Source organism: Ambystoma mexicanum, chromosome 4q, assembly GCF_040938575.1.
Source record: "Ambystoma mexicanum isolate Mex_15411 chromosome 4q, UKY_AmexF1_1, whole genome shotgun sequence".
Taxonomy (NCBI): Eukaryota; Metazoa; Chordata; class Amphibia; order Caudata; family Ambystomatidae; genus Ambystoma; species Ambystoma mexicanum.
In genome coordinates, this window is record NC_090928.1 from 433,679,310 (window position 1) to 433,699,174 (window position 19,865).

Genomic DNA, 19,865 nt, shown 5'->3' on the forward strand with positions numbered 1-19,865 from the left:
TGTTCAACTGTTTTACCTGTAGAAATATTTTTTTAATTAAATAAATTGAAGAAAACATTTACAATCTTAGCATTTTATGTAATGAGCAACACATTTCTACATTAGAAATACTCTTGATCATCTCCTGAAACATAGGGTAAACACCATGAAACTGTTTAGGATTTCTTCATATGATACAAGCTGTGTTTTACATTCACCCAAGTTCTACTGGTGATATTATCAGTTTGAAATAGTCCATTGGAAGCTCATATGAATGTTATAAAACTGTGGTGGAAACCAATAATATGCCCTTAATGAAATGTATTAATTTGTACAGCTGACCAGAAGTGCACTGATGTCATTAGTTCTACAAGTTCCATACAGTCACCCACTCTATAACCTTTTTTAAAAAGGGCAGTTTTCAGCATTCAATGGTTTAACTCAGTGGTATAGCGTAGGAATGCAGTTCAAGAAGTGCCTGTTTCATAACCATATACCCTCTTCAATAGATCCTGTTCAAATGTTTTTCAACCCAATGCACTGTAAGAAACAATAAGATATATCATCATTTCATATACAAAAGAATGAACAATTGGGTTTAACTATGCTCTTAGCACAAAATCAACAAACTGCAGTAGAGAAGCAGTTACATTTTGCAGAATGTGTGCATTTGACAAAAGATTTTTTTTCCATGTTCCAAGATCTACATGTGATACGAAATGTATGAATTCTTGCAATGGAAACCTCACTGTATTTTACCAAGGCAGATAAAGGACATCCTTCGCACCCCATATACTTATAAGGAGGGTTTGGTGGCTGAAAATGCATTGCTTTGATGGTGATTGCATGTTGCTTCCACTTTGTACATATTACTGAATAAATAAAGATGAACATTTCAGAAATGGGGGTATAGCTCAGGGGTAGAGCATTTCACTGCCCATCAAAAGGTCCCTAGTTCAAATCTGGGTGCCCCCTTGTCCAACTGTTTTACCTCTAGAAATATGTTTTTAATTAAATAAATTGAAGTAAACATTTACAATCTTAGCATTTTATGTAATGAGAAACAAATTTCTACATTTGAAATACTCCTGATCATCACCTGAAACATAGGGTAAACACCATTAAGCTGTTTAGGATTTCTTCGTATGATACAAGCTGTGTTTTACATTCACCCAAGTTCTACTGGTGATATGATCAGTTTGAAATAGTCCATTGGAAGCTCTTATGAATGTTATAAAACTGTGGTGGAAACCAATAATATGCCCTTAATGAAATGTATTAATTTGTACAGCTGACCAGAAGTGCACTGATGTCATTAGTTCTACACGTTCCATACAGTCACCCACTTTATCACCTTTTTAAAAAAAGGCAGTTTTCAGCATTCAAGGGTTTAACTCAGTGGTAGCGCGTAGGAATGCAGTTCAAAAAGTCCCTGTTTCATAACAATATACCCTCTTCAATAGATCCTGTTAAATGTTTTTCAACCCAATGCACTGTAAGAAACAATAAGATATATTATCATTTCATATACAAAACAATGAACAATTGGGTTTAACTATGCTCTTAGCACAAAATCAAAAAAATGCAGTAGAGAAACAGTTACGTTTTGCAGAATTTGTGCATTTGACAAAGTTTTTTTTCCATGTTCCAAGATCAACATGTGATACGAAATGTATGAATTCTTGCAATGGAAACCTCACTGTATTTTACCAAGGCAGATAAAGGACATCCTTCGCACCCCATATACTTATAAGGAGGGTTTGGTGGCTGAAAATGCTTTGCTTTGATAGTGATTGCATGTTGCTTCCACTTTGTACATATTACTGAATAAATAAAGGTGAACATTGCAGAAATGGGGGTATAACTCAGGGGTAGAGCATTTCACTGCAGATCAAAAGGTCCCTAATTCAAATCTGGGTGCCCCCTTGTCCAACTGTTTTACCTGTAGAAATGTGTTTTTAATTAAATAAATTGAAGTAAACATTTACAATCTTAGCATTTTATGTAATGAGCAACACATTTCTACATTTGAAATACTCCTGATCATCACCTGAAACATAGGGTAAACACCATTAAGCTGTTTAGGATTTCTTCATATGATACAAGCTGTGTTTTACATTCACCCAAGTTCTACTGGTGATATGATCAGTTTGAAATAGTCCATTGGAAGCTCTTATGAATGTTATAAAACTGTGGTGGAAACCAATAATATGCCCTTAATGAAATGTATTAATTTGTACAGCTGACCAGAAGTGCACTGATGTCATTAGTTCTACAAGTTCCATAGAGTCACCCACTCTATCACCTTTTTAAAAAAGGGCAGTATTCAACATTCAAGGGTTTATGTCAGTGGTAGAGCGTAGGAGTGTAGTTCAAGAGGTCCCTGTTTCATAACCATATACCCTCTTCAATAGATCCTGTTAAAATGTTTTTCAACCCAATGCACTGTAAGAAACAATAGGATATACCAGCATTTCATATACAAAACAATGAACAATTGGGTTTAACTATGCTCTTAGCACAAAATCAACAAACTGCAGTAGAGAAGCAGTTACATTTTGCAGAATTTGTGCATTTGGCAAAATATTTTTTTTCCATGTTCCAAGATCTACATGTGATACGAAATGTATGAATTCTTGCAATGGAAACCTCACTGTATTTTACCAAGGCAGATAAAGGACATCCTTCACATCTCATATACTTATAAGGAGGGTTTGGTGGCTGAAAATGCATTGATTTGATGATGATTGCATGTTGCTTCCATTTTGTACATATTACTGAATAAATAAAGGTGAACATTTCAGAAATGGGGGTATAGCTCAGAGGTAGAGCATTTCACTGCAGATGGAAAGGTCCCCAGTTCAAATCTGGGTCCCCCCTTGTCCAACTGTTTTACCTGTAGAAATATTTTTTTAATTAAATAAATTGAAGAAAACATTTACAATCTTAGCATTTTATGTAATGAGCAACACATTTCTACATTTGAAATACTCCTGATCATCTCCTGAAACATAGGGTAAACACCAGGAAACTGTTTAGGATTTCTTCATATGATACAAGCTGTGTTTTACATTCACCCAAGCTCTACTGGTGATATTATCAGTTTGAAATAGTCCATTGGAAGCTCATATGAATGTTATAAAACTCTGGTGGAAACCAATGATATGCCCTTAATGAAATGTATTAATGTGTACAGCTGACCAGAAGTGCACTGATGTCATTAGTTCTACAAGTTCCATACAGTCAACCACACTATCACCTTTTTAGAAAAGGGCAGTTTTCAGCATTCAAGGGTTTAACTCAGTGGTAGGGCGTAGGAATGCAGATCAAGAAGTCCCTGTTTCATAACCATATACCCTCTTCAATAGATCCTGTTAAAATGTTTTTCAACCCAATGCACTGTAAGAAACAATAAGATATATCATCATTTCATATACAAAAGAATGAACAATTGGGTTTAACTATGCTCTTAGCACAAAATCAACAAACTGCAGTAGAGAAGCAGTTGCATTTTGCAGAATTTGTGCATTTGACAAAAGATTTTTTATCCATGTTCCAAGATCTACATGTGATACGAAATGTATGAATTCTTGCAATGAAAACCTCACTGTATTTTACCAAGGCACATAAAGGACATCCATCGCACCCCATATACTTATAAGGAGGGTTTGGTGGCTGAAAATGATTTGCTTTGAGGGTGATTGCATGTTGCTTCCACTTTGTACATATTACTGAATAAATAAAGGTGAACTTTGCAGAAATGGGGGTATAGCTCAGCGGTAGAGCATTTCACTGTAGATCAAAAGGTCCCTAGTTCAAATCTGGGTGCCCCCTTGTCCAGCTGTTTTACCTGTAGAAATGTGTTTTTAATTAAATAAATTGAAGTAAACATTTACAATCTTAGCATTTTATGTAATGAGCAACACATTTCTACATTTGAAATACTCCTGATCATCACCTGAAACATAGGGCAAACACCATTAAGCTGTTTAGGATTTCTTCATATGATACAAGCTGTGTTTTACATTCACCCAAGTTCTACTGGTGATATTATCAGTTTGAAATAGTCCATTGGAAGCTCATATGAATGTTATAAAACTGTGGTGGAAACCAATAATCGCCCTTAATGAAATGTATTAATTTGTACAGCTGACCAGAAGTGCACTGATGTCATTAGTTCTACAAGTTCCATAGAGTCACCCACTCTATCACCTTTTTAAAAAAGGCCAGTTTTCAGCATTCAAGGGTTTAACTCAGTGGTAGAGCGTAGGAATGCAGTTCAAGAAGTCCCCGTTTCATAACCATATACCCTCTTCAATTGATCTGTTAAAATGTTTTTCAACCCAATGCACTGTAAGAAACATTAAGATATATCATCATTTCATATACAAAACAATGAACAATTGGGTTTACCTATGCTCTTAGCACAAAATCAACAAAATGCAGTAGAGAAACAGTTACGTTTTGCAGAATTTGTGCATTTGACAAAAGTTTTTTTTCCATGTTCCAAGATCTACATGTGATACGAAATGTATGAATTCTTGCAATGGAAACCTTACTGTATTTTACCAAGGCAGATAAAGGACATCCTTCGCACCCCATATACTTATAAGGAGGGTTTGGTGGCTGAAAATGCATTGCTTTGATGGTGATTGCATGTTGCTTGAACTTTGTACATATTACTGAATTATTAAAGTTGAACATTTAAGAACTGGGGGTATAGCTCAGTGGTAGAGCATTTGACAGCAGATCAAGAGGTCCCTAGTTTAAATCTGGGTGCCCCCTTGTCCAACTGTTTTACCTGTAGAAATGTTTTTTTAATTAAATAAATTGAAGAAAACATTTACAATCTTAGCATTTTATGTAATGAGCAACACATTTCTACATTTGAAATACTCCTGATCATCTCTGGAAACATAGGGTAAACACCATGAAACTGTTTAGGATTTCTTCATATGATATAAGCTGTGTTTTACATTCACCCAAGTTCTACTGGTGATATTATCCGTTTGAAATAGTCCATTGGAAGTGCATATGAATGTTATAAAACTGTGGTGGAAACCAATAATATGCCCTTAATGAAATGTATTAATTTGTACAGCTGACCAGAAGTGCACTGATGTCATTAGTTCTACAAGTTCCATAGAGTCACCCACTCTATCACCTTTTTAAAAAAGGGCAGTATTCAACATTCAAGGGTTTATGTCAGTGGTAGAGCGTAGGAGTGTAGTTCAAGACGTCCCTGTTTCATAACCATATACCCTCTTCAATAGATCCTGTTAAATGTTTTTCAACCCAATGCACTGTAAGAAACAATAAGATATATTATCATTTCATATACAAAACAATGAACAATTGGGTTTAACTATGCTCTTAGCACAAAATCAAAAAAATGCAGTAGAGAAACAGTTACGTTTTGCAGAATTTGTGCATTTGACAAAGTTTTTTTTCCATGTTCCAAGATCTACATGTGATACGAAATGTATGAATTCTTGCAATGAAAACCTCACTGTATTTTACCAAGGCAGATAAAGGACATCTTTTGTACCCCTTATACTGATAAGGAGGGTTTGGTGGCTGAAAATGCATTGATTTGATGGTGATTGCATGTTGCTTCCGCTTTGTACATATTACTGAATAAATAAAGGTGAACATTTCAGAAATGGGGGTATAGCTCAGGGGTAGAGCATTTCAATGCAGATCAAAAGGTCCCCAGTTCAAATCTGGGTCCCCCCTTGTCCAACTGTTTTACCTGTAGAAATATTTTTTTAATTAAATAAATTGAAGTAAACATTTACAATCTTAGCGTTTTATGTAATGAGCAACACATTTCTACATTTGAAATACTCCTGATCATCACCTGAAACATAGGGTAAACACCATTAAGCTGTTTAGGATTTCTTCATATGATACAAGCTGTGTTTTACATTCACCCAAGTTCTACTGGTGATATTATCAGTTTGAAATAGTCCATTGGAAGCGTATATGAATGTTATAAAACTGTGGTGGAAACCAATAATATGCCCTTAATGAAATGTATTAATTTGTACAGCTGACCAGACGTGCACTGATGTCATTAGTTCTACAAGTTCCATACAGTCAACCACTCTATCACCTTTTTAAAAAAGGGCAGTTTTCAGCATTCAAGGGTTTAACTCAGTGGTAGGGCGTAGGAATGCAGATCAAGAAGTCCCTGTTTCATAACCATATACCCTCTTCAATAGATCCTGTTAAAATGTTTTTCAACCCAATGCACTGTAAGAAACAATAAGATATATCATCATTTCATATACAAAAGATTGAACACTTGGGTTTAACTATGCTCTTAGCACAAAATCAACAAACTGCAGTAGAGAAGCAGTTGCATTTTGCAGAATTTGTGCATTTGACAAAAGATTTTTTATCCATGTTCCAAGATCTACATGTGATACGAAATGTATGAATTCTTGCAATGGAAACCTCACTGTATTTTACCAAGGCACATAAAGGACATCCTTCGCACCCCATATACTTATAAGGAGGGTTTGGTGGCTGAAAATGCTTTGCTTTGATGGTGATTGCATGTTGCTTCCACTTTGTACATATTACTGAATAAATAAAGGTGAACAGTTCAGAAATGGGGGTATAGCTCCGGGGTAGAGCATTTCACTGCAGATCAAAAGGTCCCTAGTTCAAATCTGGGTGCCCCCTTGTCCAACTGTTTTACCTGTAGAAATATGTTTTGAATTAAATAAATTGAAGTAAACATTTACAATCTTAGCATTTTATGTAATCAGCAACACATTTCTACATTTGAAATACTCCTGATCATCACCTGAAACATAGGGTAAACACCATTAAGCTGTTTAGGATTTCTTCATATGATACAAGCTGTGTTTTACATTCACCCAAGTTCTACTGGTGATATGATCAGTTTGAAATAGTCCATTGGAAGCTCTTATGAATGTTATAAAACTGTGGTGGAAACCAATAATATGCCCTTAATGAAATGTATTAATTTGTACAGCTGACCAGAAGTGCACTGATGTCATTAGTTCTACAAGTTCCATAGAGTCACCCACTCTATCACCTTTTTAAAAAACGGCAGTTTTCAACATTCAAGGGTTTATGTGAGTGGTAGAGCGTAGGAGTGTAGTTCAAGAAGCCCCTGTTTCATAACCATATACCCTCTTCAATAGATCCTGTTAAAATGTTTTTCAACCCAATACACTGTAAGAAACAATAAGATATATCATCATTTCATATACAAAACAATGAACAATTGGGTTTAACTATGCTCTTAGCACAAAATCAACAAACTGCAGTAGAGAAGCAGTTACGTTTTGCAGAATGTGTGCATTTGACAAATGTTTTTTTTCCATGTTCCAGATCTACATGTGATACGAAATGTATGAATTCTTGCAATGGAAACCTCACTGTATTTTACCAAGGCAGATAAAGGACATCATTCGCACCCCATATACTTATAAGGAGGGTTTGGCGGCTGAAAATGCATTGCTTTGATGGTGATTGCATGTTGCTTCCCTTTGTACATATTACTGAATTAATAAAGGTGAACATTTTAGAACTGGGGGTGTAGCTCAGTGGTAGAGCATTTGACTGCAGATCAAGAGGTCCCTAATTCAATTCTGGGTGCCCCCTGGTACAACTGTAGTACCTGTAGAATTTTATTTTTAATTAAAGAAAACATTTACAATCTTAGCATTTTATGTAATGAGCAACACATTTCTACATTTGAAATACTCCTGATCATCTCCTGAAACATAGGGTAAACACCATTAAGCTGTTTCGGAATTCTTCGTATGATACAAGCTGTGTATTACATTCACCCAAGTTCTACTGGTGATATTATCAGTTTGAAATAGTCAATTGGAAGCTCATATGAATGTTATAAAACTGTGGTGGAAACCAATAATATGCCCTTAATGAAATGTATTAATTTGTACAGCTGACCAGAAGTGCACTGATGTCATTAGTTCTACAAGTTCCATAAAGTCACCCACTCTATCACTTTTTTTAAAAAAAGGGCAGTTTTCAGCATTCAAGGCTTTATGTCAGAGGTAGAGGGTAGGAGTGCAGTTCAAGAAGTCCCTGTTTCATAACCATATACCCTCTTCAATAGATCCTGTTAAAAGGTTTTTCAACCCAATGCACCGTAAGAAACAATAAGATATATCATCATTTCATATACAAAACAATGAACAATTGGGTTTAACTATGCTCTTAGCACAAAATCAACAAACTGCAGTAGAGAAGCAGTTACGTTTTGCAGAATGTGTGCATTTGACAAAAGTTTTTTTTTTCCATGTTCCAAGATCTACATGTGATACGAAATGTATGAATTCTTGCACTGGAAACCTCACTGTATTTTACGAAGGCAGATAAAGGACATCTTTTGTACCCCTTATACTTATAAGGAGGGTTTGGTCGCTGAAAATGCATTGCTTTGATGGTGATTGCATGTTGTTTGCACTTTGTACATATTACTGAATAAATAAAGGTGAACATTTCAGACCTGGGTGTATAGCTCAGTGGTAGAGCATTTGACTACAGATCATGAAGTCCCTAGTTCAAATCTTGGTCCCCCCTTGTTCAACAGTTTTACCTGTAGAAATATTTTTTTAATTCAATAAATTGAAGAACACATTTACAATTTTAGCATTTTATGAAATGAGCAACACATTTCTACATTTGAAATACTCCTGATCATCTCCTGAAACATAGGGTAAACACCATGAAACTGTTTAGGATTTCTTTGTATGATACATGCTGTGTATTACCTTCACCCAAGTTCTACTGGTGATATCATCAGTTTGAAATAGTCCATTGGAAGCTCATATGAATGTTATAAAACTGTGGTGGAAACCAATAATATGCCATTAATGAAATGTATTAATTTGTACAGCTGACCAGAAGTGCACTGATGCCATTAGTTCTACACGTTCCTTAGAGTCACCCACTCTATCACCTTTTTAAAAAAGGGCAGTTTTCAGCATTCAAGGGTTTAACTCAGTGGTAGAGCGTAGGAATGCAGTTCAAGAAGTCCCTGTTTAATAACCATATACCCTCTTCAATAGATCCTGTTAAAATGTTTTTCAACCCAATGCACGGTAAGAAACACTAAGATATATCATCATTTCATATACAAAACAATGAACAATTGGGTTTACTATGCTCTTAGCACAAACTCAACAAACTGCAGTAGAGAAGCAGTTACGTTTTGCAGAATTTGTGCATTTGACAAAAGTTTTTTTTTCCTGGTCCAAGATCTACATGTGATACAAAATGTATGAATTCTTGCACTGGAAACCTCACTGTATTTTAGAAAGGCAGATAAAGGACATCTTTTGTACCCCTTATATTTATAAGGAGGGTTTGGTGGCTGAAAATGCATTGCTTTGATGGTGATTGCATGTTGCTTCCACTTTGTACATATTAGTGAATAAATAAAGGTAAACATTTCAGAACTGCGGGTATCGCTCAGTGGTAGAGCATTTGACTGCAGATCAAGAGGTCCCTAGTTCAAATCTGGGTGCCCCCTTGTCAAACTGTTTTACCTGTAGAAATATTTTTTAAATAAATTGAAGAAAACATTTACAATTTTAGCATTTTATGTAATGAGCAATACATTTCTACATTTGAAATACTCCTGATCATCTCCTGAAACATAGGGTAAACACCATTAAGCTGTTTAGGATTTCCTCATATGATACAAGCTGTGTATTACATTCACCCAAGTTCTACTGGTGATATTGTCAGTTTGAAATAGTCCATTTGAAGCTCATATGAATGTTATAAAACTGTGGTGGAAACCAATAATATGCCCTTAATTAAATGTATTAATTTGTACAGCTGACCAGAAGTGCACTGATGTCATTAGCTCTACAAGTTCCATACAGTCACCCACTCTATCACCTTTTTAAAAAAGGGCAGTTTTCAGCATTCAAGGGTTTAACTCAGTGGTAGAGGGTAGGAATGCAGTTCAAGAAGTCCCTGTTTCATAACCATATACCCTCTTCAACAGATCCTGTTAAAATGTTTTTCAACCCAATGCACTGTAAGAAACAATAGGATATATCATCATTTCATGTACAAAACAATGAACAATTGGGTTTAACTATGCTCTTAGCACAAAATCAACAAACTGCAGTAGAGAAGCAGTTACATTTTGCAGAATTTGTGCATTTCACAAAATATTTTTTTCCATGTTCCAAGATCTACATGTGATACGAAATGTATGAATTCTTGCAATGGAAACCTCACTGTAATTTACCAAGCCAGATAAAGGACCTCCTTCGCACCCCATATACTTATAAGGAGGGTTTGGTGGCTGAAACTGCATTGCTTTGATGGTGATTGCATGTTGCTTGCACTTTGTACATATTACTGAATTAATAAAGGTGACCTTTTAGAACTGGGGATATAGCTCAGTGGTAGAGCATTTGATTGCAGATCAAGAGGTCCATAGTTTAAATCTTGATGCTCCCTTGTTCAACTGTTTTACCTGTGGAAATATGTTTTTAATTAAATAAATTGAAGAAAACATTTATAATCTTAGCATTTTATGTAATGAGCAACACATTTCTACATTTGAAATACTCCTGATCATCTCCTGAAACATAGGGTAAACACCAGGAAACTGTTTAGGATTTCTTCATATGATTCAAGCTGTGTTTTACATTCACCCAGGTTCTACTGGTGATATTATCAGTTTGAAATAGTCCAATGGAAGCTCATATGAATGTTATAAAACTGTGGTGGAAACCAATAATATGCCCTTAATGAAATGTATTAATTTGTACAGCTGACCAGAAGTGCACTGATGTCATTAGTTCTACAAGTTCCATAGAGTCACCCACTCTATCACCTTTTTAAAAAAGGGCAGTATTCAACATTCAAGGGTTTATGTCAGTGGTAGAGCGTAGGAGTGTAGTTCAAGAGGTCCCTGTTTCATAACCATATACCCTCTTCAATAGATCCTGTTAAAATGTTTTTCAACCCAATGCACCGTAAGAAACAATAAGATATATCATCATTTCATATACAAAACAATGAACAATTGGGTTTAACTATGCTCTTAGCACAAAATCAACAAACTGCAGTAGAGAAGCAGTGACGTTTTGCAGAATTTGTGCATTTGGCAAAATATTTTTTTTCCATGTTCCAAGATCTACATGTGATACGAAATGTATGAATTCTTGCAATGGAAACCTCACTGTATTTTACCAAGGCAGATAAAGGACATCCTTCATAGCTCATATACTTATAAGGAGGGTTTGGTGGCTGAAAATGCATTGATTTGATGATGATTGCATGTTGCTTCCATTTTGTACATATTACTGAATAAATAAAGGTGAAAATTTCAGAAATGGGGGTATAGCTCAGAGGTAGAGCATTTCACTGCAGATTGAAAGGTCCCCAGTTCAAATCTGGGTCCCCCCTTGTCCAACTGTTTTACCTGTAGAAATATTTTTTTAATTAAATAAATTGAAGTAAACATTTACAATCTTAGCATTTTATGTAATGAGCAACACATTTCTGCATTTGAAATACTCCTGATCATCACCTGAAACATAGGGTAAACACCATTAAGCTGTTTAGGATTTCTTCATATGATACAAGCTGTGTTTCACATTCACCCAAGTTCTACTGGTGATATGATCAGTTTGAAATAGTCCATTGGAAGCTCGTATGAATGTTATAAAACTGTGGTGGAAACCAATAATTTGCCCTTAATGAAATGTATTAATTTGTACAGCTGACCAGAAGTGCACTGATGTCATTAGTTCTACAAGTTCCATAGAGTCACCCACTCTATCACCTTTTTAAAAAAGGGCAGTTTTCAGCATTCAAGGGTTTAACTCAGTGGTAGAGGAGAGGAGTGCAGTTCAAGAAGTCCCTGTTTCATAACCATATACCCTCTTCAATTGATCTGTTAAAATGTTTTTCAACCCAATGCACTGTAAGAAACATTAAGATATATCATCATTTCATATACAAAACAATGAACAATTGGGTTTACCTATGCTCTTAGCACAAAATCAACAAAATGCAGTAGAGAAACAGTTACGTTTTGCAGAATTTGTGCATTTGACAAAAGTTTTTTTTCCATGTTCCAAGATCTACATGTGATACGAAATGTATGAATTCTTGCAATGGAAACCTTACTGTATTTTACCAAGGCAGATAAAGGACATCCTTCGCACCCCATATACTTATAAGGAGGGTTTGGTGGCTGAAAATGCATTGCTTTGATGGTGATTGCATGTTGCTTGAACTTTGTACATATTACTGAATTATTAAAGTTGAACATTTAAGAACTGGGGGTATAGCTCAGTGGTAGAGCATTTGACAGCAGATCAAGAGGTCCCTAGTTTAAATCTGGGTGCCCCCTTGTCCAACTGTTTTACCTGTAGAAATGTTTTTTTAATTAAATAAATTGAAGAAAACATTTACAATCTTAGCATTTTATGTAATGAGCAACACATTTCTACATTTGAAATACTCCTGATCATCTCTGGAAACATAGGGTAAACACCATGAAACTGTTTAGGATTTCTTCATATGATATAAGCTGTGTTTTACATTCACCCAAGTTCTACTGGTGATATTATCCGTTTGAAATAGTCCATTGGAAGTGCATATGAATGTTATAAAACTGTGGTGGAAACCAATAATATGCCCTTAATGAAATGTATTAATTTGTACAGCTGACCAGAAGTGCACTGATGTCATTAGTTCTACAAGTTCCATAGAGTCACCCACTCTATCACCTTTTTAAAAAAGGGCAGTATTCAACATTCAAGGGTTTATGTCAGTGGTAGAGCGTAGGAGTGTAGTTCAAGACGTCCCTGTTTCATAACCATATACCCTCTTCAATAGATCCTGTTAAATGTTTTTCAACCCAATGCACTGTAAGAAACAATAAGATATATTATCATTTCATATACAAAACAATGAACAATTGGGTTTAACTATGCTCTTAGCACAAAATCAAAAAAATGCAGTAGAGAAACAGTTACGTTTTGCAGAATTTGTGCATTTGACAAAGTTTTTTTCCCATGTTCCAAGATCTACATGTGATACGAAATGTATGAATTCTTGCAATGAAAACCTCACTGTATTTTACCAAGGCAGATAAAGGACATCTTTTGTACCCCTTATACTGATAAGGAGGGTTTGGTGGCTGAAAATGCATTGATTTGATGGTGATTGCATGTTGCTTCCGCTTTGTACATATTACTGAATAAATAAAGGTGAACATTTCAGAAATGGGGGTATAGCTCAGGGGTAGAGCATTTCAATGCAGATCAAAAGGTCCCCAGTTCAAATCTGGGTCCCCCCTTGTCCAACTGTTTTACCTGTAGAAATATTTTTTTAATTAAATAAATTGAAGTAAACATTTACAATCTTGGCGTTTTATGTAATGAGCAACACATTTCTACATTTGAAATACTCCTGATCATCACCTGAAACATAGGGTAAACACCATTAAGCTGTTTAGGATTTCTTCATATGATACAAGCTGTGTTTTACATTCACCCAAGTTCTACTGGTGATATTATCAGTTTGAAATAGTCCATTGGAAGCGTATATGAATGTTATAAAACTGTGGTGGAAACCAATAATATGCCCTTAATGAAATGTATTAATTTGTACAGCTGACCAGACGTGCACTGATGTCATTAGTTCTACAAGTTCCATACAGTCAACCACTCTATCACCTTTTTAAAAAAGGGCAGTTTTCAGCATTCAAGGGTTTAACTCAGTGGTAGGGCGTAGGAATGCAGATCAAGAAGTCCCTGTTTCATAACCATATACCCTCTTCAATAGATCCTGTTAAAATGTTTTTCAACCCAATGCACTGTAAGAAACAATAAGATATATCATCATTTCATATACAAAAGATTGAACAATTGGGTTTAACTATGCTCTTAGCACAAAATCAACAAACTGCAGTAGAGAAGCAGTTGCATTTTGCAGAATTTGTGCATTTGACAAAAGATTTTTTATCCATGTTCCAAGATCTACATGTGATACGAAATGTATGAATTCTTGCAATGGAAACCTCACTGTATTTTACCAAGGCACATAAAGGACATCCTTCGCACCCCATATACTTATAAGGAGGGTTTGGTGGCTGAAAATGCTTTGCTTTGATGGTGATTGCATGTTGCTTCCACTTTGTACATATTACTGAATAAATAAAGGTGAACAGTTCAGAAATGGGGGTATAGCTCCGGGGTAGAGCATTTCACTGCAGATCAAAAGGTCCCTAGTTCAAATCTGGGTGCCCCCTTGTCCAACTGTTTTACCTGTAGAAATATGTTTTGAATTAAATAAATTGAAGTAAACATTTACAATCTTAGCATTTTATGTAATCAGCAACACATTTCTACATTTGAAATACTCCTGATCATCACCTGAAACATAGGGTAAACACCATTAAGCTGTTTAGGATTTCTTCATATGATACAAGCTGTGTTTTACATTCACCCAAGTTCTACTGGTGATATGATCAGTTTGAAATAGTCCATTGGAAGCTCTTATGAATGTTATAAAACTGTGGTGGAAACCAATAATATGCCCTTAATGAAATGTATTAATTTGTACAGCTGACCAGAAGTGCACTGATGTCATTAGTTCTACAAGTTCCATAGAGTCACCCACTCTATCACCTTTTTAAAAAACGGCAGTTTTCAACATTCAAGGGTTTATGTGAGTGGTAGAGCGTAGGAGTGTAGTTCAAGAAGCCCCTGTTTCATAACCATATACCCTCTTCAATAGATCCTGTTAAAATGTTTTTCAACCCAATACACTGTAAGAAACAATAAGATATATCATCATTTCATATACAAAACAATGAACAATTGGGTTTAACTATGCTCTTAGCACAAAATCAACAAACTGCAGTAGAGAAGCAGTTACGTTTTGCAGAATGTGTGCATTTGACAAATGTTTTTTTTCCATGTTCCAGATCTACATGTGATACGAAATGTATGAATTCTTGCAATGGAAACCTCACTGTATTTTACCAAGGCAGATAAAGGACATCATTCGCACCCCATATACTTATAAGGAGGGTTTGGCGGCTGAAAATGCATTGCTTTGATGTTGATTGCATGTTGCTTCCCTTTGTACATATTACTGAATTAATAAAGGTGAACATTTTAGAACTGGGGGTGTAGCTCAGTGGTAGAGCATTTGACTGCAGATCAAGAGGTCCCTAATTCAATTCTGGGTGCCCCCTGGTACAACTGTAGTACCTGTAGAATTTTATTTTTAATTAAAGAAAACATTTACAATCTTAGCATTTTATGTAATGAGCAACACATTTCTACATTTGAAATACTCCTGATCATCTCCTGAAACATAGGGTAAACACCATTAAGCTGTTTCGGAATTCTTCGTATGATACAAGCTGTGTATTACATTCACCCAAGTTCTACTGGTGATATTATCAGTTTGAAATAGTCAATTGGAAGCTCATATGAATGTTATAAAACTGTGGTGGAAACCAATAATATGCCCTTAATGAAATGTATTAATTTGTACAGCTGACCAGAAGTGCACTGATGTCATTAGTTCTACAAGTTCCATAAAGTCACCCACTCTATCACTTTTTTTAAAAAAAGGGCAGTTTTCAGCATTCAAGGCTTTATGTCAGAGGTAGAGGGTAGGAGTGCAGTTCAAGAAGTCCCTGTTTCATAACCATATACCCTCTTCAATAGATCCTGTTAAAAGGTTTTTCAACCCAATGCACCGTAAGAAACAATAAGATATATCATCATTTCATATACAAAACAATGAACAATTGGGTTTAACTATGCTCTTAGCACAAAATCAACAAACTGCAGTAGAGAAGCAGTTACGTTTTGCAGAATGTGTGCATTTGACAAAAGTTTTTTTTTTCCATGTTCCAAGATCTACATGTGATACGAAATGTATGAATTCTTGCACTGGAAACCTCACTGTATTTTACGAAGGCAGATAAAGGACATCTTTTGTACCCCTTATACTTATAAGGAGGGTTTGGTCGCTGAAAATGCATTGCTTTGATGGTGATTGCATGTTGTTTGCACTTTGTACATATTACTGAATAAATAAAGGTGAACATTTCAGACCTGGGTGTATAGCTCAGTGGTAGAGCATTTGACTACAGATCATGAAGTCCCTAGTTCAAATCTGGGTGCCCCCTTGTTCAACAGTTTTACCTGTAGAAATATTTTTTTAATTCAATAAATTGAAGAACACATTTACAATTTTAGCATTTTATGAAATGAGCAACACATTTCTACATTTGAAATACTCCTGATCATCTCCTGAAACATAGGGTAAACACCATTAAGCTGTTTCGGAATTCTTCGTATGATACAAGCTGTGTATTACATTCACCCAAGTTCTACTGGTGATATCATCAGTTTGAAATAGTCCATTGGAAGCTCATATGAATGTTTTAAAACTGTGGTGGAAACCAATAATAAGCCCTTAATGAAATGTATTAATTTGTACAGCTGACCAGAAGTGCACTGTTGTCATTAGTTATACAAGTTCCATACAGTCACCCACTCTATCACCTTTTTAAAAAAGGGCAGTTTTCAGCATTCAAGGGTTTAACTCAGTGGTAGAGGGTAGGAATGCAGTTCAAGAAGTCCCTGTTTCATAACCATATACCCTCTTCAACAGATCCTGTTAAAATGTTTTTCAACCCAATGCACTGTAAGAAACAATAGGATATATCATCATTTCATATACAAAACAATGAACAATTGGGTTTGACTATGCTCTTAGCACAAAATCAACAAACTGCAGTAGAGAAGCAGTTACATTTTGCAGAATTTGTGCATTTCACAAAATATTTTTTTCCATGTTCCAAGATCTACATGTGATACGAAATGTATGAATTCTTGCAATGGAAACCTCACTGTAATTTACCAAGCCAGATAAAGGACCTCCTTCGCACCCCATATACTTATAAGGAGGGTTTGGTGGCTGAAACTGCATTGCTTTGATGGTGATTGCATGTTGCTTGCACTTTGTACATATTACTGAATTAATAAAGGTGACCTTTTAGAACTGGGGATATAGCTCAGTGGTAGAGCATTTGATTGCAGATCAAGAGGTCCATAGTTTAAATCTTGATGCTCCCTTGTTCAACTGTTTTACCTGTGGAAATATGTTTTTAATTAAATAAATTGAAGAAAACATTTATAATCTTAGCATTTTATGTAATGAGCAACACATTTCTACATTTGAAATACTCCTGATCATCTCCTGAAACATAGGGTAAACACCAGGAAACTGTTTAGGATTTCTTCATATGATTCAAGCTGTGTTTTACATTCACCCAGGTTCTACTGGTGATATTATCAGTTTGAAATAGTCCAATGGAAGCTCATATGAATGTTATAAAACTGTGGTGGAAACCAATAATATGCCCTTAATGAACTGTATTAATTTGTACAGCTGACCAGAAGTGCACTGATGTCATTAGTTCTACAAGTTCCATAGAGTCACCCACTCTATCACCTTTTTAAAAAAGGGCAGTATTCAACATTCAAGGGTTTATGTCAGTGGTAGAGCGTAGGAGTGTAGTTCAAGAGGTCCCTGTTTCATAACCATATACCCTCTTCAATAGATCCTGTTAAAATGTTTTTCAACCCAATGCACCGTAAGAAACAATAAGATATATCATCATTTCATATACAAAACAATGAACAATTGGGTTTAACTATGCTCTTAGCACAAAATCAACAAACTGCAGTAGAGAAGCAGTGACGTTTTGCAGAATTTGTGCATTTGGCAAAATATTTTTTTTCCATGTTCCAAGATCTACATGTGATACGAAATGTATGAATTCTTGCAATGGAAACCTCACTGTATTTTACCAAGGCAGATAAAGGACATCCTTCATAGCTCATATACTTATAAGGAGGGTTTGGTGGCTGAAAATGCATTGATTTGATGATGATTGCATGTTGCTTCCATTTTGTACATATTACTGAATAAATAAAGGTGAAAATTTCAGAAATGGGGGTATAGCTCAGAGGTAGAGCATTTCACTGCAGATTGAAAGGTCCCCAGTTCAAATCTGGGTCCCCCCTTGTCCAACTGTTTTACCTGTAGAAATATTTTTTTAATTAAATAAATTGAAGTAAACATTTACAATCTTAGCATTTTATGTAATGAGCAACACATTTCTGCATTTGAAATACTCCTGATCATCACCTGAAACATAGGGTAAACACCATTAAGCTGTTTAGGATTTCTTCATATGATACAAGCTGTGTTTCACATTCACCCAAGTTCTACTGGTGATATGATCAGTTTGAAATAGTCCATTGGAAGCTCGTATGAATGTTATAAAACTGTGGTGGAAACCAATAATTTGCCCTTAATGAAATGTATTAATTTGTACAGCTGACCAGAAGTGCACTGATGTCATTAGTTCTACAAGTTCCATAGAGTCACCCACTCTATCACCTTTTTAAAAAAGGGCAGTTTTCAGCATTCAAGGGTTTAACTCAGTGGTAGAGGAGAGGAGTGCAGTTCAAGAAGTCCCTGTTTCATAACCATATACCCTCGTCAATAGATCCTGTTAAAATGTTTTTCAACCCAATGCACTGTAAGAAACAAAAGGATATATCATCATTTCATATAAAAAAACAATGAACAATTGGGTTTAACTATGCTCTTAGCACAAAATCAACAAACTGCAGTAGAGAAGCAGTTACGTTTTGCAGAATTTGTGCATTTGACAAAAGTTTTTTTTCCATGTTCCAAGCTCTACATGTGTTACGAAATGTATGAATTCTTGCAATGGAAACCTCACTGTATTTTACCAAGGCAGATAAAGGACATCTTTTGTACCCCTTATACTTATAAGGAGGGTTTGGTGGATGAAAATGCATTGCTTAGATGGTGATTGCATGTTGCTTCCACTTTGTACATATTACTGAATAAATAAAGGGGAACATTTCAAAAATTGGGGTATAGCTCAGGGGTAGAGGATTTCACTGCAGATCAAAAGGTCTCTAGTTCAAATCTGGGTGCCCCCTTGTCCAACTGTGTTACCTGTAGAAATATTTTTTTAACTAAATACATTGAAGTAAACATTTACAATCTTAGCATTTTATGTAATGAGCAACACATTTCTACATTTGAAATACTCCTGATCATCACCTGAAACATAGGGTAAACACCATTAAGCTGTTTAGGATTTCTTCATATGATACAAGCTGTGTTTTACATTCACCCAAGTTCTACTGGTGATATTATCAGTTTGCAATAGTCCATTGGAAGCTCATATGAATGTTATAAAACTCTGGTGGAAACCAATAATATGCCCTTAATGAAATGTATTAATTTGTACAGCTGACCAGAAGTGCACTGATGTCATTAGTTCTACATGTTCCATACAGTCACCCACTCTATCACCTTTTTAAAAAAGGGCAGTTTTCAGCATTCAAGGGTTTAACTCAGTGGTAGAGTGTAGGAGTGCAATTCAAGAAGTCCCTGTTTCATAACCATATACCCTTGTCAATAGATCCTGTTAAAATGTTTTTCAACCCAATGTACTGTAAGAAACAAAAGGATATATCATCATTTCATATAAAAAACAATGAACAATTGGGTTTAACTATGCTCTTAGCACAAAATCAACAAACTGCAATAGAGAAGCAGTTACGTTTTGCAGAATTTGTGCATTTGAGAAAAGTTTTTTTTCCATGTTCCAAGATCTACATGTGATATGAAATGTATGAATTCTTGCAATGGAAACCTCACTGTATTTTACCAAGGCAGATAAAGGACATCTTTTGTGCCCCTTATACTTATAAGGATGGTTTGGTGGCTGAAAATGCATTGCTTTGATGGTGATTGCTTGT

The 19,865-nt window shown here is 35.4% G+C and overlaps 1 non-coding gene across 1 annotated transcript; it reads left to right on the forward strand.

The window, feature by feature from the left end:
- Positions 1-16,105: 16,105 nt before the first annotated feature.
- TRNAC-ACA (transfer RNA cysteine (anticodon ACA)) lies at positions 16,106-16,177 on the forward strand. Its single transcript has one exon. It is a non-coding gene; the product is annotated as a tRNA-Cys (tRNA).
- Positions 16,178-19,865: the final 3,688 nt, after the last annotated feature.